A 20282-nucleotide genomic window follows, 5' to 3' on the forward strand; every position below is an offset into this window, starting at 1 on the left:
ACAGCGCGACAAACATTACCTGTCCTTTTATTAACTGCACAGGTAGTGCTGGTCACAGCTGCTGGCTACCTGTGTAAGGCTGTCATGGGTCTGTAGCTCTGTCACCGTTTTAGGGAACATATTTAGTTTTAAAGTAAGTTTCCGGGCTTTTCCTGCCTTTCTGGAGGGATTATATTTCACTAAAAAACGATCTAATATGCATGTCCACATAATTATGCATTATTATAATTATAATATATTAAAAACACACGCTGTATTTTAAAGAACATACATTAAGAAGCAGATTATATTAGATTTATATTTTAAATAAGACAAAAGTTGGATGTTACAGCAGTAAAATGATTGTATCTCTACAGTTTAAAAATGTAATAAGCTTTGCCTCTGCACAGAGTGGATAGTGAAACAAATGGAATCATCATAAATACATTATTTCATATTTATTACTTCCCCCTCCTCTTTGCTTTATTATTGTAGCTCTAGTAATAAATAATAATGTAAGGATTCTGGATCAGCACCATGATGCCCATAGTATATACAGTATTCTGAAGAAGGTCTAAAATGTCACTGTGTGTGCGTGCATGTGTGTGTTTTATTTAGATGGATTTTTAAAAAAAATATTACTCATGATATAACATTGTGCAGACATGGCTGGTAAGGACATGAGGAGGAAACAGCAGGAGCTGTGTGAGGCTACTAAAGGCAGGGCTATAACATTTTTCTGTCATCATTTTATCATAGATTAAGTGCAAGAGTTGTTAGGTGTGGATAATTAGATTATAGTTTATTGCAATAGCAAGTTGTGCCTTGTTCTCACATAGCAAGTGCAGAGTGATATATGAAATGATGGGATGGAAGGAAGAAGAGAAGCAAAGAGTGATTCACAGGCAGAGCCTAAATTATTTCTCACAGTTTTTTGTTGCCTTATGGTTCCAAGCGCTGTCACCAATCTTTGCACTTTGTTATTATCTCATGACACTTGTTTAATCAGCTACCATCTCTCCTGTGGACTTTTTACTGTCTACAGTCTCAGACCAACACAGCCCTGCCCTCATAGCTGGACTGGCCATCGGGCATACCGGGCATTTGCCCGGTGGGCCGCTGGCGATTTTTTGGTTTTTTTTGGGGAAGGGTATAAACAATGAAAGGTGTTGGATTGGCCAATTGGTCATGATCGACTCTGGGCTGGACCAATTACAGCCGAGGAGGTCGGATGCACCCTCCCCCTTGTTTAGCAATCTTATAGACGAACTAAAGAAAATGGAGAACAAAAAAAGGAAAGGAGGTGCCGAAAAAATTAGGGCCAAAAAGAAACAAGCCCTTCAGGCAGACGCTGCCAAATGTGTGAAAATTACTGAATTGTTTGGTGGTAGCTATGGCATAGCTTCCATAGATTTAGCAAGATCAGCAAGTGGTGGAGGCCAGCAGGTGGATGAAGGAAAGGGGAGGCAAGAGAGAGAGCTGGAAGAGCAAGAGAGAGAGCTGGAAGAGCAAGAGAGAGAGCTGGAAGAGCAAGAGAGAGAGATGGAAGAGCAGGAGAGAGAGATGGAAGAGCAAGAGAGAGAGCTGGAAGAGCAAGAGAGAGAGCTGGAAGAGCAGGAGAGAGAGATGGAAGAGCAGGAGAGAGAGATGGAAGAGCAGGGGAGAGAGATGGAGCAAGAGAGATGGAAGAGTAAGAGAGAGAGATGGAAGAGTAAGAGAGAGAGATGGAAGAGTAAGAGAGAGAGATGGAAGAGCAAGAGAGAGAGATGGAAGAGCAGGAGAGAGAGATGGAAGAGCAGGAGAGAGAGATGGAAGAGCAAGAGAGAGAGATGGAAGAGCAGGAGAGAGAGATGGAAGAGCAAGAGAGAGAGATGGAAGAGCAGGGGAGAGAGATGGAAGAGCAAGAGAGAGAGATGGAAGAGCAGGAGAGAGAGATGGAAGAGCAAGAGAGAGAGATGGAAGAGCAGGGGAGAGAGATGGAAGAGCAGGAGAGAGAGATGGAAGAGCAAGAGAGAGAGATGGAAGAGCAGGGGAGAGAGATGGAAGAGCAGGAGAGAGAGATGGAAGAGCAAGAGAGAGAGATGGAAGAGCAGGGGAGAGAGATGGAAGAGCAGGAGAGAGAGATGGAAGAGCAAGAGAGAGAGATGGAAGAGCAGGAGAGAGAGATGGAAGAGCAAGAGAGAGAGATGGAAGAGCAGGGGAGAGAGATGGAAGAGCAAGAGAGAGAGATGGAAGAGCAGGAGAGAGAGATGGAAGAGCAAGAGAGAGAGATGGAAGAGCAGGGGAGAGAGATGGAAGAGCAAGAGAGAGAGATGGAAGAGCAGGGCAGAGAGATGGAAGAGCAGGAGAGAGAGAGCCAGGGCATCGATTACTTTGCTCGCCCTGAACCTGCCATATTACAGGCCTTCTTAGATTACCACCCACAGCAGAACAGTAGCAGTGCAGTTGTGATGAGGGTGTTCAGCTGTAAAGATGGCACCAACAGGAAGTGGCTTACTTATTGCAAAGAACGCCATTTATTGTTCTGCTTTGTGTGTCTGGCATTTGCAAGGCTGACTGACACCAGCACATTTATAACAGGCATGAGTGACTGGCGACATATACATCTGCGCACAGAGGAGCATGAAAAGAGCACTACACACCAGACCTGTGCTGAAGCTTTTTTCTTAAGGTGCTCAAAAGGCAACATCAGGAGCTTGTTTGCTGGCAGTCAGTTGTCAGCTCACAGAGCACAAGTGAAAAAGAGACGGCAAGTTTTAGAGCGTATAGTGGATGTGATCAAAGTACTTGGGAAGAGGGGACTCAGCTATAGGCATGTGGAGAATGAGGCTGCATACACTTTAGGTGATAACACCATCGATCATGGTAACTTTCTGGAACTGATTGTGTTATTAGGCAAGTATGATATGTGCCTTGGAGAACATTTGAATGACTGCATTGAAAAAAGCAAGAAGTTGCATCAGACCAGTGGATCAAGAGGTAGAGGATCTCTCATCACCCTACTCTCCAAAACAACTGTCAACTCAGTGATTGATGCACTTGGCCATCTCCTTCAAGAGAGCATCGCCAGTGATGTCCAGAAAGCTGGGATGTTTTCTGTTCAGCTAGACACAACCCAAGACATCACAGGTTATGATCAGTGTTCAGTAATCATCAGGTATGTTACTGAGTCTGTGCAGGAGAGGCTTGTCTCCATAGTGAGGTGCGAAGCATCCACGGGGCAGTACTTTGTAAACTTGCTTTCCGGAGTTTTAGAGCATCTGAATCTAGACAAGGCCATGTGCATTGGGAATGCATTGCATGCCGGGAACTCCTGGCAAAACAATCCAAGTACCGCATCAAATACAAGCATTTGCAATTGCAGCACCGCAAAACGTTCATTCTCCGGTTCCAATACCTTCTTGTCTTTTCTTTGCCGCACAAAAAAGGTATGTACAAAACGACGGAGAACAATGCCGGTCCGTACAAAGACAGACTCGATGAAAAGACAAAGAAAAGATACGAGGAAAAATCAAAGGAGTGAAAGGGTCAGACCCTTACGAGCACACAGAGGGACAAAAGACGTTAGCGTGCTGCCCAACTTTCACCACGCTCAGATTTATAATTATACGGTTCTTGGAGTGAGTGCATACACTCATGAAGTTTAGTAACTTCAGGTCACTGCAACAAGCCCAGGTACAGTTTACCGACGGATGGGTAGAGGACCTTGAAATGCACCGAAAGACCATCGTACGAACAAAGGTAAGTTTACCTTTGTTCGTCTCACAAATCGTCGTCATAAATACACATTCGTTAACCGTGTATTAATATAACCTTTGAGCTCAACGGTAATTAATTAGTAGTGGAAAAATAATTGTAATATTTCAGCCATTTCTGCTGTCCAACTACTTCTTACAAAATACATTTTTAATGTTAATTAGATTTTTTTTACGGCAGAAATAAAGGTTATATAAAAGTCACTGCCACAGACTGATTGCGGCTTCTACCTTGTTACACTAATGTTGTTTGTAGCTCAGTATGACTTTGTGTCATCCATGAGGGATGCATTTGACATATGTTTCACATATTATAGCCCAACAAGTTATTTATAGCAATTTAAATACGAGCAATCAGTTTCTTTGCAAATACCGGAAATCAGTTTTTGGCAGACAATCACTTTTTGGCACAACACCGGCTATTGCAGTTAATAATACAGCAGCTTCTTGCCATTTTTTGTGTTTCTTTTTATCGCTGTGTAACTGAGTTCAATTGAAAGCCTGCAAGTACCTCTTGCCAAAAGTTCCCAGAATCCTTTGCGGTTTTATCCATGAATGACGTCACATTTTTGGTGGGTTGGTCTCCAGTCAAAATGCCCGGGCCGATTTTTTGTCCCAGTCCAGCCCTGCCTGCTCTCCAGCACTATCCACAGCAACCCCTCAACAGCAACATTGTACCCATCAGGTAAAGCATCGGCTACGTTTGCTTTGCCTTGTTGCCCATATTAGATTCTTGATGAAAGTGTGTTGTTGTTATTCAGCCTGGTTCAATGTGCCCCTTTTTAACTTTGAGCACCCGCCCCTTTAAACCTCTCTGCACAGCCCTGCCTAACAGACCTACACCTTAGTTCACAGATTCACTTTGTCTAAGGTTGATTTCTGGGATTTCACACAACCCAGGATTCAGATCGTGAATCCATGATGGGCTTGGATTTACATCATTATCAATGAAATGTGCTCTACTTGGAAGCAGCCGGCCCCGCCCCTTTTGACGGGTTGTGTGAGACTTTAAATCATCAAACTGTAAATTATAAATTAAATTGTTATTGATCCTTTACCCCGAGTCCTAAAGTGTAGATTTATTTTCTTACTCTTCTTATATTTGTTGTTTGTTTACTTGCACCGCTGTAACTGCAGCCTCGTCGTCTCGTCTCTCTATATGCTGGACTGTCTGTAGCGGAGATGACAATAAAGTTTACTTTGACTTCAGCAGCGCGCAGGCGCACCGAGGGCTCTCGCGCTCACTTTATAGAATTTAGAAAAAACATGGGTGCAGATTATAAGTCTGTATCATAATATCTGTTTGTTGTTTTTATTTTGTTTTGCGAGTTGGTTATTAGATGCCGCTCCAGCCAGCCAGAGACTCCCCGCCGCCCCGCCCTCTCCTCCCTGTGCCGCCAGCAGCAGGCGCACCTCGCAAACGGAGGGCGCCCTTACTCCCAGCAAATGGCTGATAGAAAACCGATCGGTGCCTACGAATTTCCCAATATGCGCTGGCATGACGTCGGGGAAGCATGGGTACGACCGATTATTTTATTTTTTTCTTGCCCGTGATGCCCCCCCCACCACGATGCATTCTATTGGTTTGCACACTTACACACACCCAGCTGTGGTTTCCTGTTTTGCTGGACTCTGGAGAGCCCCGCCTTTAACGCTCTTCTCTCACAGAGAGCAACAGAAAACTTGGAAAAACTCCAGATTGACTGAACTCAGTTCAAAGTTACCTTGACACCTTTAGATGTGAGACGTAGTGATGGTCCGCTTGAAGCTGACGCTCCGGTGCGTGTGTCAGAAAGATCAACGCGCTGCTTCAGAAGCACCGTGTCGAGGCTTGATTCGTTTGGCCAGAGTCACGTGATCAGTGACGTCTGAAGCTTCGTTTAGAACGTACCTTTTTTTAAATCGAACTTTATTGAAACACAATGAGTATACAACATACAAACAGATGAAGTTTACAAAAGAACAGAACATGAACATACAGAACCAGGAGTAAAAAAATTATGATATGAGTAGGCGAAAAAAATCAACATATAAATATTGTTCTGAGAGGCTTTTTGTTGGTTGAGTCTGAAATTGATTGTATGTACAATTCATATCCTTATAAAAAGGCAGAAATATGGTGTTTTATTAATAAACTTACATTTATGGATATAAAATAGCTAAAAGTATTAACAAATTTTTTATAAAAAACATTTATCATTCTTCCTGGGGAACTTAAAGAAAAAGAATAAAACATTTTCCCATCGTAAAGAAAACTCCCTTAAAATATGGACAATAACAAAACTGCTAAATTCTTCCAGAATCTCTGTGTAGAGGAACCAAAAGAGATGTCCCACAGTTTCTGGATGATCCCCACAGAAAGTTCAATTAGTATTTATGTCTCTTTTAAATGTTACCATATAGTGACTGGCTGGGTCACATTTATGAAGAATTTTATATGAGATTTCCTTCACCTTGTTCACAATTAGATATTTATGGGATCATCCAGACTGTCTTCCAGGTGATATCTGGAACATGTCGGTTCCAGTAAGATATTCTATATATGGGAGAGACATGATATCTTCTTGGAATAAACTACGTATTCTCTTATTGCTGTTACCAAGTTCCTGTGAAAAGCAGATTTTTCCCACTGCTGACTCAGCTGGATCAGGGAGAGTGACTGAGGCAGATATTGAGCTGTCAGTGTTTTTATATAACATTAAAGTCCCTGAGGGTATGGCACCAAGCACCATTGAGAATTCCCCAACACTGACGGGAAAATTATATAGTGTAAGGAATTCATTGTAAGTAAGTAGTACTCCCTCGTTAAATTTTAAAACTTAGTAGCGGCCGCCATTGTTGGCAGCTGAAATTTGGCTGGGCCGCGCTATGAATTCTGGGATATGGTGGGCCACGAAGGACACACCCGACCCATCCTTCAAACTCGGGGGAAGGAAGGACGCATTTGAAGGAGTCGAGGAATCGGGACAGCCTTCGTCGCCTGGCTGTGACGTCATCGGCCTTCAAATGCGGCCTCCGGAGGATGCAGCCGACGTTTTGGGACACAGCTTGTGTGTCTTTGTTGGTCATGTGACCTCCCAGGGACTACACATGGAAACGAGCAGTTTAGCTCAAATCTGGCAGGTTTCCATCGTCTGTTTTTGTCCTGATGTCCATGAACATGAACACTGTCCCTGTCAAACACGTCCAGATAATCTGATCCAGTGTTGTTCTTCTTCTGTGGTGTTTGTGATGGAGCAGCAGCTGCTGATCCTGATGTCCTCCACCAAGGGGGCAGCAAATTCAGCTGACTGTCATCATTTATTAAAAAGATGTAACAATGTGACATAATGCAATATAATAGTGTCAGTTACACATTGTGGGTTGCACTGTGGCCAGAATGGACATTACCTCCTGCCTAATGGAAGCTGTCAGCCATCCTGCAACCATGAATTAGATAAGCAGAAGTGAAGGGATTGTTAACAACAATTTAATAATAAAATGTAATGTGATAGTTGCACTTTATTAGCTCCCCACAATCGTATGAATAATAACCATGAATGCACTGCATGCTCATAGCAAGTTCTTTAGGTTTAAAGTGAGATCCTGCTTTAAAGGGCGCTTCATCTGCTGGGAATGACATGTTTCTTCTAGTATGTAAGGCTCAGCCCATCTTACTGGGACTTACTTTTGTAGATCCACATGCTCTAAACCTGCTGCTCCATGATTGGTGCAGAAGCTTTAAGCTACTATTAACAAATAATGACCATGGACTTAGTTGTTACTACAATAACTTATCATTGAGCAACTTTTAATTTTACTTGTAAAACTATGCAAGTAGAATTGAATGGGGCACAGTGAGCTGAGCACAGGCCCACTCTGTGACACTCAGAGGTTTGTGGATATCATACTGAGAGTATTGGACACAGTGCAGCCAGCTTGCAGCCACTTTCCCACCACTTTAGCACAATGTTTACATGAGACTCAGCCACACTAATGTTCCTGGGCAGACATGTGGTGCAGCATGGCTGATGGCACTGTACCTGCAGCTGTCATGGACAAGAACCACTCAATACCTCACCCAAGCCAAGCCTGTGCTGATGTTGTGATCTGAGACCGAGACACTAACCCAGGATCATGATATGATGTTGTGAGAGTTTCACTAAGAATTAGCTCTGATTACAAGATTTCAATCTATCGTAACTCTAATTTGTATTTACTTCAGTTTGTTCATCTTGGAGCTGTGTGCAGCTGAGGACAGTCTTATTATTACCAGGTGAGGATATGTAACAGCCACAGTCTGTAGAGATGATGTCACCATGGAGTGGTGATGTCACTGGAGCTGCCAATATGTGCTCCAGCCAAAGCTACACCAGAGGGTTGTGCTGTGTAACAGGTTGGTGCAGGTGGTGTTATCTACATTTGAACATTAGGCAACAGTCTCATGAAGACACTTTCTATTGTTCACTAAAGACCAACAATAACAGAGACAAAGGGAGAGCAGCAGAACTAGTGCTAACAATTAGCACTGCTAGCCTGCCCACCAACACCAGCTAATGTTCTAAAAACGATGATCAATGATTTTGCTGTAACGGCTCCAGCTGTCTGTGTCAGGGACACGTTGGAGATGAAGTGAGTGATCCAGTGACAAAGGTTTGGAAAGCTGCAGTCAGCTGAGACTAAAGGAGTCACCTGACCGAGAGACCAAATGTTTCACTGAGAACGTCCAGATGAACAGAATCAACCTTTGGGATAATCTGTTCCACACATCCATGTTTCACTTACTGCATTATATTTCCTCATTGCTGTGCACACAGGCCTGTGGCTTATAACCAACTCCAAGTTCAGACTCAGAGGCTGCTGAAGCTGTTTTCTGGAACAGAGACGTGTTGGATATAAAACCAACTCTTCTTTATGTGTCAGCACTGAGGAAAGGAGCAGCTTCGTTTCTAAGTGTATGAAGGACTGTAGCAGTGTGTGTGTGAGCTTTATTTCACAGACAGAACCATGTCAAAAACACAAGTTCAGGTAAAAACAATACAAAATCAAAGAGTCTGATCAGAAGGATTAAACAGAGGAGTGTGGGACTGTTTTTAACAGACAGCAGGTTAAGCCAGGCTGGAGGAGTAAACTGAGCCTCGGTGTGAGCAGCAGTGTGTTTGACAGGAAGCTGAGATAAACAGTCTGGAGCCCATTTAGTGCTTCATATGAAAGTGTGAGGATTTGAAAGCAAATCTAAAATCAAGCAGGAGTCAGTGTGAGAATGATTTGTGCTTTTCCTCAGTCAGATGCTGGGAGTTTCAGTTCATCCATGTTCAGCGTGCTGTGCTTTGTGTAACAGGAGAATATGACAGTATAAATCAAGTCTTCATGTCACTGAAAGCCTCCACAGTCTGCTATGGAGGTGCATCAGTTTGGATTTACAAGAAGAACATTTCTTAAACCTGCCACAAGATGGCGCTCCAACAGAAGGGATGTCCACAGTGTAACACAGACACACACATACTGTGTGAATGTGTGAGTGAATGGGCTTTCAACACAAGGCTTCTGCTGCTACCTTTAATGACATAATTAGCTAACAAGAACAAACTGTTAATTACCAGCAAAGAACGGCTCCAGATTTTAGCTGCTGACCATTTTGTGAAACGTTGATTACATCAGCTTATTGTTGATTTTTCAACCTTAATATCAGCTGCTTTAAAGGAGCCTCGTTCTCTCGCAGTAACACTTTTCTTCACTAGATGCAGTGCAGGCACAGTCTGTGTTTCTAAACTACACACTAATGTTCATTGTTGTGCAGCTAAATCCTCCCTCTGGATGGGAAGAATCCCTGTCAGGCTTCAAACACCTGGCTTGGTGTTCTGGAGCTAATGTGTCACCTGTGAGGACTCTGAGATGAACACACAGCAGACACTTCAGTTCTCCGTCTGTGTGTCCTCAGTTTCCCAGCATGCCTTGGCTGTGGTGGTGGAGGTGAATGAGGGGGAACATGCTGCTCTGTCAGCACTCAGGTTTCATACCTGGTGATCTCAGAGGACAAAGCGGCGTTACAGCAGCGCACGTTGATGAGACCTGATGCTCTGAACAGTTCAGACTTCAGCCTCACTCTGAGAAAACAAACGACTGACTGTCAGCAGCAACTACACCTGCTCCATCAGTGACGGAGAGAAGAACTGAGACTGAGAGACATACAGCTGCAGGTCAAAGGTCAGAAACGCCCGCTCTTTGTACGGGTCAGGAGTTAGTACTGCAGAGGTCAGAGGTCAGCTTGCTGACAAACCATTTGAAACAGTTTGGAGCTAAAAGCACAACAGCAGAGGAAAGAAGAGACACTGCAGAGATGATGCAAAATATTGTGTTTTGTTCTCAGCTGTCAAAAAGTGTAACACACGTGTTCCAGCACAGCCTTTGTGTACTTTCACTTCTCCATACTGTCCATTGGAAATCCTGTTTGTTCCTTTTTGATTTCAGTCCATGTGTCCAAAGCAAACTTCTGTCCCACACTTTCTCTGCTGACTCTTCACCGATGCTCAGATGATCTCAGATGATTTCACCAGAACTCATCAAAATTCGGGCTCCACAGAAACCCAGACGTCACTAAACAAGCGTAACAAGCAAAGTGAAAACTGGTCGTTCAGCTTTATTGACCAAAGATAAGCTCACATGTCACCTCATGACACAGACACTTATTTCCACAGCATGCACGAGGACTGACAATAAGTGTCTATAAAGCCACTTCTATCTGCCACACCTGTGCTTCTGTCATGGTTGCTCTCCTCTCACTCTGTCATTTATCCACAGTCTGCCTCCCTCTGCTCCGTCAGCTGACGTCCTCTCTACACCACCTGCTGTGTTTTATCCTGCAAAAACACATTTAAGAAGCGTTGCACCGAGTAACGGGAGGAACTGCTATAAAATCCATTTAAAGGAGGTGGTGCTGAGTGCTGTGACTGGGGTCCCACCACTGACATCACGGGTGGAGGACATGTTGGAAAACTGCTACAAAGTGCTGTGCAGCCAGCAGAGCTTACAGTCTGTCCTGTGTGTCATACAGGCTCTCACACTTAGTGTTTCTGTGACACATTGAAGAGAAGTTTGTGTTGTTCACAGTTGTGCTTGTACTGAGTGACAGCTGACATGACCTAACAGGAATAATGTGTCTGTGCTGAATGAGAAGTAACACACAATGAAGTCTTGATGCATCTCAATCATCCAGGAAAGTGAGTCTGTTGCTTCTGTTCATCTGGACGCAGCGTTTTGTGGGAGAAACGTGTCGTCATCATCAGGTGACGTCTTCAGTCTCAGCTGCAGGTTTCAGTCTTACAAACAGGACATTTGCATAAAGACTGAAAGCAGCTGCAGGAACGATGGGCTGGGAGCTCCGTTCCTTCATCTTAATTATGCAGATTCTCAGGACCATTGATCAACAACCACTGATCCATGTCCATGAGTCCCATTCACAGAGATGTGGGAATGGCTGCAGTCACAGCATGTAAGATGGAAATAAATGAGAAGTATTTAGCTGAAGTGGATTTGATTTATGTTAGTTCTTTTTTAACTTGTAGTTCTACATTGGAAGATTATTGTGATATTGAAATATAAAAATACATTTATATTCTATTATTTTCTCAAAATAAGCGTCACACTCGTGGAAGCCGGTGTAGCCGCCGAAACGCCTGCATTTATGGAGACTTTCAGCCCCAGGTAGGCCAGTTATGGATCTTGGATCCACATTATGTCAGCAGCTGTTCTCCACCGTGAACTGTGTTCAAACAAACACGCTCACGCCTCACAGACGACAGCTTACAGTCCTGTAGAGATAAAGTGACTCGTACAGCCCCGACCTGCAGACGCTGTGCGCAGAGGTTCAGGAGCAGAAGTCCCGTTGTAAACATATCACGGCAGACCCGACGATGTTTGCATGAACGCGCTTTTCAGCATCTCTTTATTGACCACTTTACACACACGGTTGCTGTGCGCACACAGCCGGCTGTAGCTTTGCAGCTCACAGCCCGACACACACCAACAACAGCAGAGAGAGCACAGACGTTAAGGCGTGATTGCGGGTGCCGCTCAGGTGCGTCCGCCTCCCCTGCAGCGGCGCTGCAGACCACGCCCACCACACGCAGTAACCAGGTAAAATACATACTTAGGCAGAATTTTGCAAATATCTATTTTTCATTTTGTAGCAGCATAGAGCTTTTTTCCAATTATTTTTTAAAAGTCAGGTCAATGCTCCAAAAGCCCAAAGGTGATATAACAGTTTGTGTTTGCTACATGGATCATTGTAGTTCAGCTGTTTGAGTGAGTTAGTGTGTGTGTGTCTCTCTGTGTGTGTGACTTCCAACTGTTTCTAACAGCATCCTTAGTCATAAAATGGTGATCTCCCCCACACCCAATATATGGTTCACTTCCTGTATTGGTTCACCGTGCACAACACAGTGAAGCCACTAAAGGGCAGGAAGCTGACCACACAAGAAACAGAATCTTCACAGAGATGTGTCGACAATAATCCTCCCCCAGCACAGAGTGGCTGGAGAGGTGGTCAGGATCAAAGGAATGTCTTGATCCTACAGATTGAACTAAGACCTGTAAAATTTAAGAAACACATTGATAACATCCAACAATTAGACTCAACAGGGGCCATTAGGAAAGCCACAATGTTCATAGAGGGGCCATGCAGCTCACACTTGACTGTGACTCCTGACCAGGGCTGGACTGGGACAAAAAATGGTCCCGGGCATTTTGACTGGAGACCGGCCCACCAGGTATTATATGTAATACTCTGATAAATATCAGTGGTATTTATTTTGTGTTTTTCATGAGAATAAGTCGAAGAGAAAATAACATTTTGAGGTTAAGAGTGGTATAAATATGTGATATAAATGTTTGTATTAAATTGCATAAATAGTGTGTGGAAAAATCAGTTACGTTAAAAAAAAACATAATTTCATGGAATGTGAATGTCTGTTAGAAGAGAAGAGGTGTAATTTGTTTTGTATGCTACGTCACGAGAGGTCATGACTTGCAGATGACTTCCGGGGGAAAAGAAGTCGAGAGGAAGGACGGAGAAAGAGAGGTTAAAAAGGAGGATTACTAAAATGGCATAGACGAAGCACGGGCTTCGGGACTGCTTATGTCACCAAAGTTGTTCGGCAACAACGCATTACCCGCCTGCGGACTTCCCGGTAATCATTCGGAGTGTTTGAGCTGGGCTTCCCGTACCTTTTGTGCTGGAGAAAGCACGGGGCACGTTTGGCTACGTTGGCTAGCTGGAGCTAGGCTAACGCCACGGTCCTGGCTAACGGAGATTCCGCCGGAGCGGAGAGACGGAGTTTTGAGAGTTGTCTCGGGAGAGAGTCGCTAACCGTGGATGATTCGCTGCTATCTAAGGAACCGGAGATTCGTTGCTCGCTGCCGCGAGTGGAGACGGTTGCTACCACAAAGAGCGAGTTATTCATCGGAGGAGGTCGAGACGTCACGGATACTCGGAGGTATTGTTATTATTAAGAGCTCCAACTAAAGCGCGCCAACAACAAAAATAAACTAAGAGTGCACTCTGGGGAAAGAATAACATTGGACAGGTTAAGGGCAAAAATACTAAAATCTATCCCCGGGGTTTATTGTATGTTTTGTATATGTGTTTTTTTCATGAAGGAAAAAGGGTTGTATGTGAATTTCCTGCAATTTATTACTGGTGTCAAGCCAGCCTCCAATTCGAGACTTGCAGTCAAGCCAGCCTCCAGTTGATTTTACGTTCCCTGTGTTTTCAAAGTATTACGGGAATGGATGTGGAAACCAGATTTCAAAATAAAAGCCAACTTCGAGTGAATTAACAGATATGTTAAGAACATAATAACATATAATTTAGGCTTTTTTTTTTTTTTTTTTTTTTTTTTTTTTTTTTTTTTTTTAGAAACTCTAATGTTACATCTACATGACACAGCCTTGTACCCTAATTGTGCCCTGTCAAGGCCATCTTATTTTGGATTTCAAAGTAAAAGCCCTGTGAATCTTCATTTTTGAACTACTCTTTCAATGAATTCATAATGCTCTTAAAAGCAAAAGTCGTATTTCCAAATACTATTTGAACTTTGTATCAACACTTTCCAACCGCAGTCTTTTTCACAGTAATACCATATCAAATAAATTCTTTCTGATTTTGCTTTTCATAGTAATGGCCCTTTGAAATTGCCGATATTTGACTTAATCTTCTAACGATTCAAAATGCTCTAAAATGGAAAATTCCTGTTTCCACAGGGTAATTCCACTTTAGATCAACAGTATACAACCCCACAGTGACACCATATCAATATCAAGTCATTCTGATTTTGCTTTCAAAAATAAAAGCCTTTTCAAATTCAAATGTAGAGAGTAAAGGGACTTTTGCAAGACTTCTTTTCATTGATTTTTCTTCGGCTTTTAATACAACACAGCCCCATATTTTAATTAAAAGACTTTTAGAACAGTTTGAAATCAGGAAATCAGGAATCAGGAAATCAGGAAAAACCTGCTGGGCTGGATTTTAGATTTTCTAACTGACAGGTCACACAGAGTGAGAATAAATGGGGTTCTGTCTGACCCAGTGTTCTCCTCCACAGGTTCTCCTCAAGGCTGCGTCCTATCGCCCTTATTATTCACTCTCTATACAAACATGTGTCAGGGCAGACATGAAAACAGGGTCATTATTAAATATGCAGATGACTCTGTTATTGTCAGCTTACTGAAAGAGGGTGAAACTAACCACGGCCCAGTCATTGATGACTTTGTTCAGTGGTGGGAGGAGTCTTATCTCCAGCTGAACATATCTAAAACAAAAGACATGGTTGTTGATTTTAGGAAACAACAAAATGGGCAAGCAGTCACTTTAATTAAAGGTCAGAAAATAGAGCAAGTACAATCATATAAATATCTTGGGACCATAATCAATGAAAAACTGAACTTTGATCAAAATTGCAAATCAGTTTGTAAAAAGGGTCACCAGCACCTTTATTGCCTTAGGAAACTTGTTCATTTCCACATTGACCAAAAAATTTTATCTTTGTTTTATCGTTCTTTCATTGAGTCTGTTTTATCCTTTTGTTTGGTGGCATGGTTCGGTCAGACCTCTGTCACAGAGAAAAACTCTCTGAATCAGATAGTGAGATGGTCCAGTCGTCTGATAGCTGAGCCACAGTCTTGTTTAGCCTCCCTGTACTCTGAGCAGGTACAGAGGATGGCTTTATCAATCCTTAAAAATGCTTCCCATCCTCTAAGGGGTGAATTTCAGCTTCTTCCCTCAGGACGGAGGTTTCTATTTCCGAGATGCAGGACAAAGCGTTATAAAAACAGCTTTGTCCCCGTTGCTGTCACTGAATTAAATAAGAAATGTTTTTGATTCGAAATATTAAAGTATGTGTCACAGTGAGCTTTATATATTTACTAGGTATGTGTGTTTTTAAAGGGATGTCAAATGCTGTCATTTTCCTGTAAAGCAAATTTACCTTGCCTTTGGGTATAAATAAAGTTACCTTACCTGCAGACGCTGTGCGCAGAGGTTCAGGAGCAGAAGTCCCGTTGTAAACATATCACGGCAGACCCGACGATGTTTGCATGAACGCGCTTTTTTTAAAAGTCAGGTCAAGGCTCCAAAAGCCCAAAGGCGATATAACAGTTTGTGTTTGCTACATGGATCATTGTAGTTCAGCTTTCCTTTGTTATATTTCTTTAAGAGCTCAAAATGTGTTCATTACATAAATCAAATGTAATTTTCTCTGTAGCACTTCATGGATTTCATAAGCAACACACTGTAGTTGTTCACACAAAGCATAAAGGTAAAAACAATATACACAGTGTTATCTTCATTTTAGATGTCACAAAGTATTTGCGGCTCCCAGTGTTTTCCCGAACCCTGACCCTTTGCGTGGAAACCGGGTCCAAAAGGCTCTTTGGGTGTTAAAGGTTGCTGACCCCTGCACTAGGCCCAACTGACACATATATTTGATTCCAAATACAAAAAATAATGTGTAACCTGCTGGAAGAATGTAGGAGGTTGAGACAGGATCTCAACACTTGGTGTCTGCAACAAAAGACAACAATATGTGGGCCGATCGTGGCTCAAGAGTTGGCAGCTCGTCTTGTAATCGGAAGGTTGCCGGTTCGAGCCCCGGCTCGGACAGTCTCGGTCGTTGTGTCCTTGGGCAAAAAAGCACTTTGGGGTCCTCAGGGACGAGTAAAGCGCTCTACAAATACAGGCCATGTAATGGCAGAAACATTCTCTAGTGTAAATCCTGACTAGTTCATTAACTACAGATCAGTTTCAGTGAACATTATTCACAGAGGGATCTGAGTTCCTTATACCAGACTCTACAGAAACTGTAACACTGTACAGCTCTGCGACCCAACAATATGACAACAATGTAACACACACTAGAATCATCAAATAAAGCCCCACTAACCACTAGAACTAGAACTAACTAACTAGCACTGGACACTTGCATATTAGAGATTTCTACCACCATAGGAGGCGAGATATCATCCTTGAACCAGAGCATCCAGCCCTCAATTTCGGACATAAAAAGCGACGTGGCCAGGCATGATAACACTTTGACTGAACTGCAGGACTGTGCCTCGAACCACTCTGACACCATCGCCACTCTCCAGGCCACTGTGGAGCGTTTGTCTGCGGAGGTAAAGAAGTTAGATGAGAGATGTGGAGCTCTTGAGGCACTCCAGGAGGAATAATTTAAGAACTGCAGGAATACCAGAAGGCACAGAGGGACCCAAGATGACTGAGTTGGTTCACACCTGTTGGCGGAGGCGCTATCTCTCGAGGAGAAGCCACTCATCGATCGAGCACATAGAGCGAATCGCCAGCGTCCCAAACAAAGTCATCTTCCTCGGCCCATCATCTTGAGATTGCACTACTACCACATTGGTGAGGAAATTCTGCTGAAAGCTGCAGAGAACAAGAACCTGATGTATAAGGGTTTTTAAAATAAACATCCTCCCAGATTTCCCTCCCTCTGTTGGAAACGCAGAGCCGCATTTGCAAATATGAGAGGAAGACTACGTGGGATGACCGGCGTCAGGTACAGACTGCTATACCCTGCAAAGCTGTTAGTGACCCATGGTGATGTGAGGAAAAGCTTTACCGATCCCAAAGAGACCGTAGACTACGCGGAGAAGCACCTCTCCCACCCACCTTCAAATGTATTAAAAGCAAGGATATATCTATATGTCTAACGCTGACACAGCACTGTGTTTCTTCTTTTCCCTTTATATTCCATGTAAAGGTGAATATGGAGCGTTTATGGAGCTCGTTTATTGACCAGCTGTCAGTTAGAAGGTAAGAGTTACTAGGTTAACAGAGGTTAGCAGTAACAGTACGGGGAAGTATATTGTGTTGTTCTTTTGTTGGTTTTTATTTTATCCTACTTTACTTTGTTATTTTGATTTTACCTGTTGTGAGTGCTTCCCGTAATTCTCCTTTTTCTTGCGCCGCTGCGGCCAGAGTTCACAACATTACATATTTTTGTATCTATAAACAGGAAGCTGACACTCTCCAGACTTTATCAAAGGTGTGAGCGTCACAGCAGAGGCCTTTGTGTCAACGTAGCTGAAGACAAAACACAGAAACACATGAAGGAGATTTTCCTTGCCTGGATTTTATACAAATATTCTGCAGTACATCAAAAATGAAAGAAAACCATTAGTCAACATATGAACATCACCTCTGAAGTTACAGAGCTTTGATTGGAGACACAGCTGAGCGTTTTGCATTTTGCATAATTAATTACATAATTAATTATGTAACCATAATTAAATGGTTACATCATCTTTAAAGTCCCCAGAGATCAGGAAAAGGGCCTGAGGGTGCTGTGTTTGGAGTCTGCTGGTTACAGTGTGCAGGACCTCACAGGCTGCTGCAGCGTTAGCAGAGGGCGGGACATACACAGCTATCATAATCACGTGTGTAAACTCTCGTGGTAGATAGTACGGTCTCATGCTAACCGCTAGCAGCTCAATGTCCTTACAGCGTAGCGTCTCTTTGATAGAGAAATGCCCAGAGTTACACCATCTATCGTTCACAAACACAGCCAGACCCCCTCCTCCCTTCTTACCACTCTCCGCTGTTCTGTCATAAGAGGCTCAGCAGCTAAAGCAGCACACCTGGGTCTCCCAGCCTATTAAAAGCAGCCCTTTGCTTCACCTGCTTCACTAAACATTATTATTTTAAGCAGAGTGGTGTGATTCATGTAGGCATTGCTGTGTGACAGGATGACTTTTCTTGCACACCCACCAAATGAGGGCGCACATGCTTCCACGCCCACTGGTGACTGCACACATCCTTTCAAGGAAGCATTTCATTCATCCCTAACAAATGGAACAAAACACTGTGCAGCGTGTTCAGGTTTGAACGTGGCCCTGGCCTCTCTCTGCATCCACCTGGCACATGCAACACACATCCACTCCCTGCTGAGCTGCTTGTATTTGATGTGTTGAAGTTTTGGTAAAGTTTGAATAAATTCCACTTTATTTATAGGAACATTTCATCTGTGGACTCCTGCTTCCCCTCTCCTTGAGCCAGTTTGTGACGGGAACATGACATAAGAAAAGTAATTTATCCCTTTTTGATTCTGTGTATCTGGCGCTCATCCAGTGAGTTCACACTTGGCAGAAACAGACTGAATTTGTCTGGAGAACTTTGGCTTCATCCAAGTTAGATAAACACACTGTGTCTCTGTCAAAACAGCAGTGTAGTTGTGGCACTCCTGTGAGGGAATGACCACATGAATATTATTTTGTGTAAAACACTCATGTAACGGGACATTTTTCATTGCTATATGTATTTATTTTCAGTTTCTTTAAGAGGATAGAAAATCCATGTAACAGGGATTCATTTTATGTTAGAAAGCAGTGAGGGCGGAACTTTGGTGCTTGCTCCGGGGTTTCGGGGAGCAGTAAGTGGAGCCCACCTTCCGCTGCTTCCTCAGACACGTTCTGGAGGAAAGCAGAGACGCATCGTGTCTTCCTTACTCTGCTCTTCACCTGCTTTTACAGGTCGGTACACGGTGCTCGCACCGAAAATGTTGTTTATTGTCACCATGGTTACCCAGGTTAATGTGAATGGGAGAGTTAAGGCGGTCCGCCAAAGTTATTTATATGTAAACACGGGAGAAAACCAGAGGAGTGTCCCGCGCGACCGCACCGCGAGCCCGCTCGTTAGGTGGAGCGCTCGTGAAGCAGAGTCAGTGCGCTCCTATGCTCTGTGCAAACGTGTTGTAATGCTCCAATCAAATCAGTTCTGTGAGATGTGAATGTTAATAGTTCTGTTAAAGTGACTGAGTAGATTAGCTAGTGTAACACAAGCACTCTGAGCAACTCTGTGTAGCTAACAGAGGCATTCATGGGTTGATTCAACAAGCTGTGTTTCATGATGCACTAAATAGTGATTTTGCCAGTAAATTACTGGAGGGAACAAATGTAATGTATTTACCAATGCTGTTATTGAATAGAACTGTTTAGCCAGTAAGACACTGCAGAAGACAATGTGATGTGTTTATTGATATGATAAAAGGATGTAGCTGTTATGGAAAGAAGTGTGAACTTGAGAAACTGAACCAGTTAAAAAGAGTATATTTCACTGATGTTGTGAAATAAGTAAATGTCATTGATGTGAATGAGGAACCAGCTGAACAGTATATTGAAAGCTCATGTTTAGTGTTTTATAGCATTTATTTGTGTGAAATAAATCAGACTCAGACACGTTCTGGAGGAAAGCAGAGACGCATCGTGTCTTCCTTACTCTGCTCTTCACCTGCTTTTACAGGTAACATATTTGTCATCGAGGTCTTCATCCTTGGGACCCGTAACATAGTAACTTCTTCATTGTTATACTTCTATAGTTTTCCCATTTTGTGAGCTGTGGATGTGGAAAGTGTCTCAGTGACACATCCACATGAAAACGGCGTTACCTTCGTTCATTTGCACGTCAAATGAACGAGCTGTTTGGACTTTAACGTCACAGCTGATGCTTCGATACTCGAACTCAAGAGTTCAGCTTCCACTCAGAGGTACAAGTACACACAGCAAAGATAAACGTGTACACAAGGTGGAACCCACAAGTGCACAGCTCCAACCAGAGATGGGCAGTAATCCGATTACTTTTTTCAAGAAACGAGTAAAGTGAGGGATTACTATTGCAAAAAAGGTAATTAGATTACTGTTACTTTCCCGTAAGCACGCTGCGTTACTGCGTTACTAAAACCGCAGCTGTGTGCAGATGAACAATGGATAATCTATCGAGTGTGGAGAGAGTGTGAGCGTGCAGCGTTTAAAGCGTGGAAGCACTGACCTTACTTTGAGTTTGACTCTGTAAAAAGTGACAAAAACATTAGCATCCGCTGTTCACTGCGTGGGAAGACAACATGCTCACTCACTATGTGTTAATGGGCATGCTTATTTATAACTTTGATAAAATGTCATAAAAATAATTCCATGCCAGCTCACCATTGGTGATCAGGTAGTTTCTGTTCCAGTTCCAGTCCCATAAAGCATGAAGCTTGCTGCCAGAAAAGCTTCAAATCT

The 20282-nt window shown here is 43.1% G+C and overlaps 2 long non-coding RNA genes across 2 annotated transcripts in view; both read left to right on the plus strand.

Moving 5' to 3' along the window:
* Window positions 1-12757: 12757 nt before the first annotated feature.
* The window catches only part of LOC146679569 (uncharacterized), a 27148-nt gene continuing 19623 nt past the window's right edge, over window positions 12758-20282 (plus strand). Inside the window, exon 1 of the long non-coding RNA XR_014918540.1 lies at window positions 12758-13207. This is a non-coding gene — a long non-coding RNA (uncharacterized LOC146679569). The remainder of the gene's footprint in view (window positions 13208-20282) is intronic.
* The window catches only part of LOC146679570 (uncharacterized), a 7228-nt gene continuing 6407 nt past the window's right edge, over window positions 19462-20282 (plus strand). The window contains exon 1 of the long non-coding RNA XR_014918545.1: window positions 19462-19524. This is a non-coding gene — a long non-coding RNA (uncharacterized LOC146679570). The remainder of the gene's footprint in view (window positions 19525-20282) is intronic.

This window comes from Copadichromis virginalis, unplaced genomic scaffold (assembly GCF_057382275.1).
Source record: "Copadichromis virginalis isolate Kocher_CV1m ecotype Utaka unplaced genomic scaffold, C_Virginalis_male_GT1.1 unmapped_scaffold_1, whole genome shotgun sequence".
In the NCBI taxonomy this organism is placed as follows: domain Eukaryota; kingdom Metazoa; phylum Chordata; class Actinopteri; order Cichliformes; family Cichlidae; genus Copadichromis; species Copadichromis virginalis.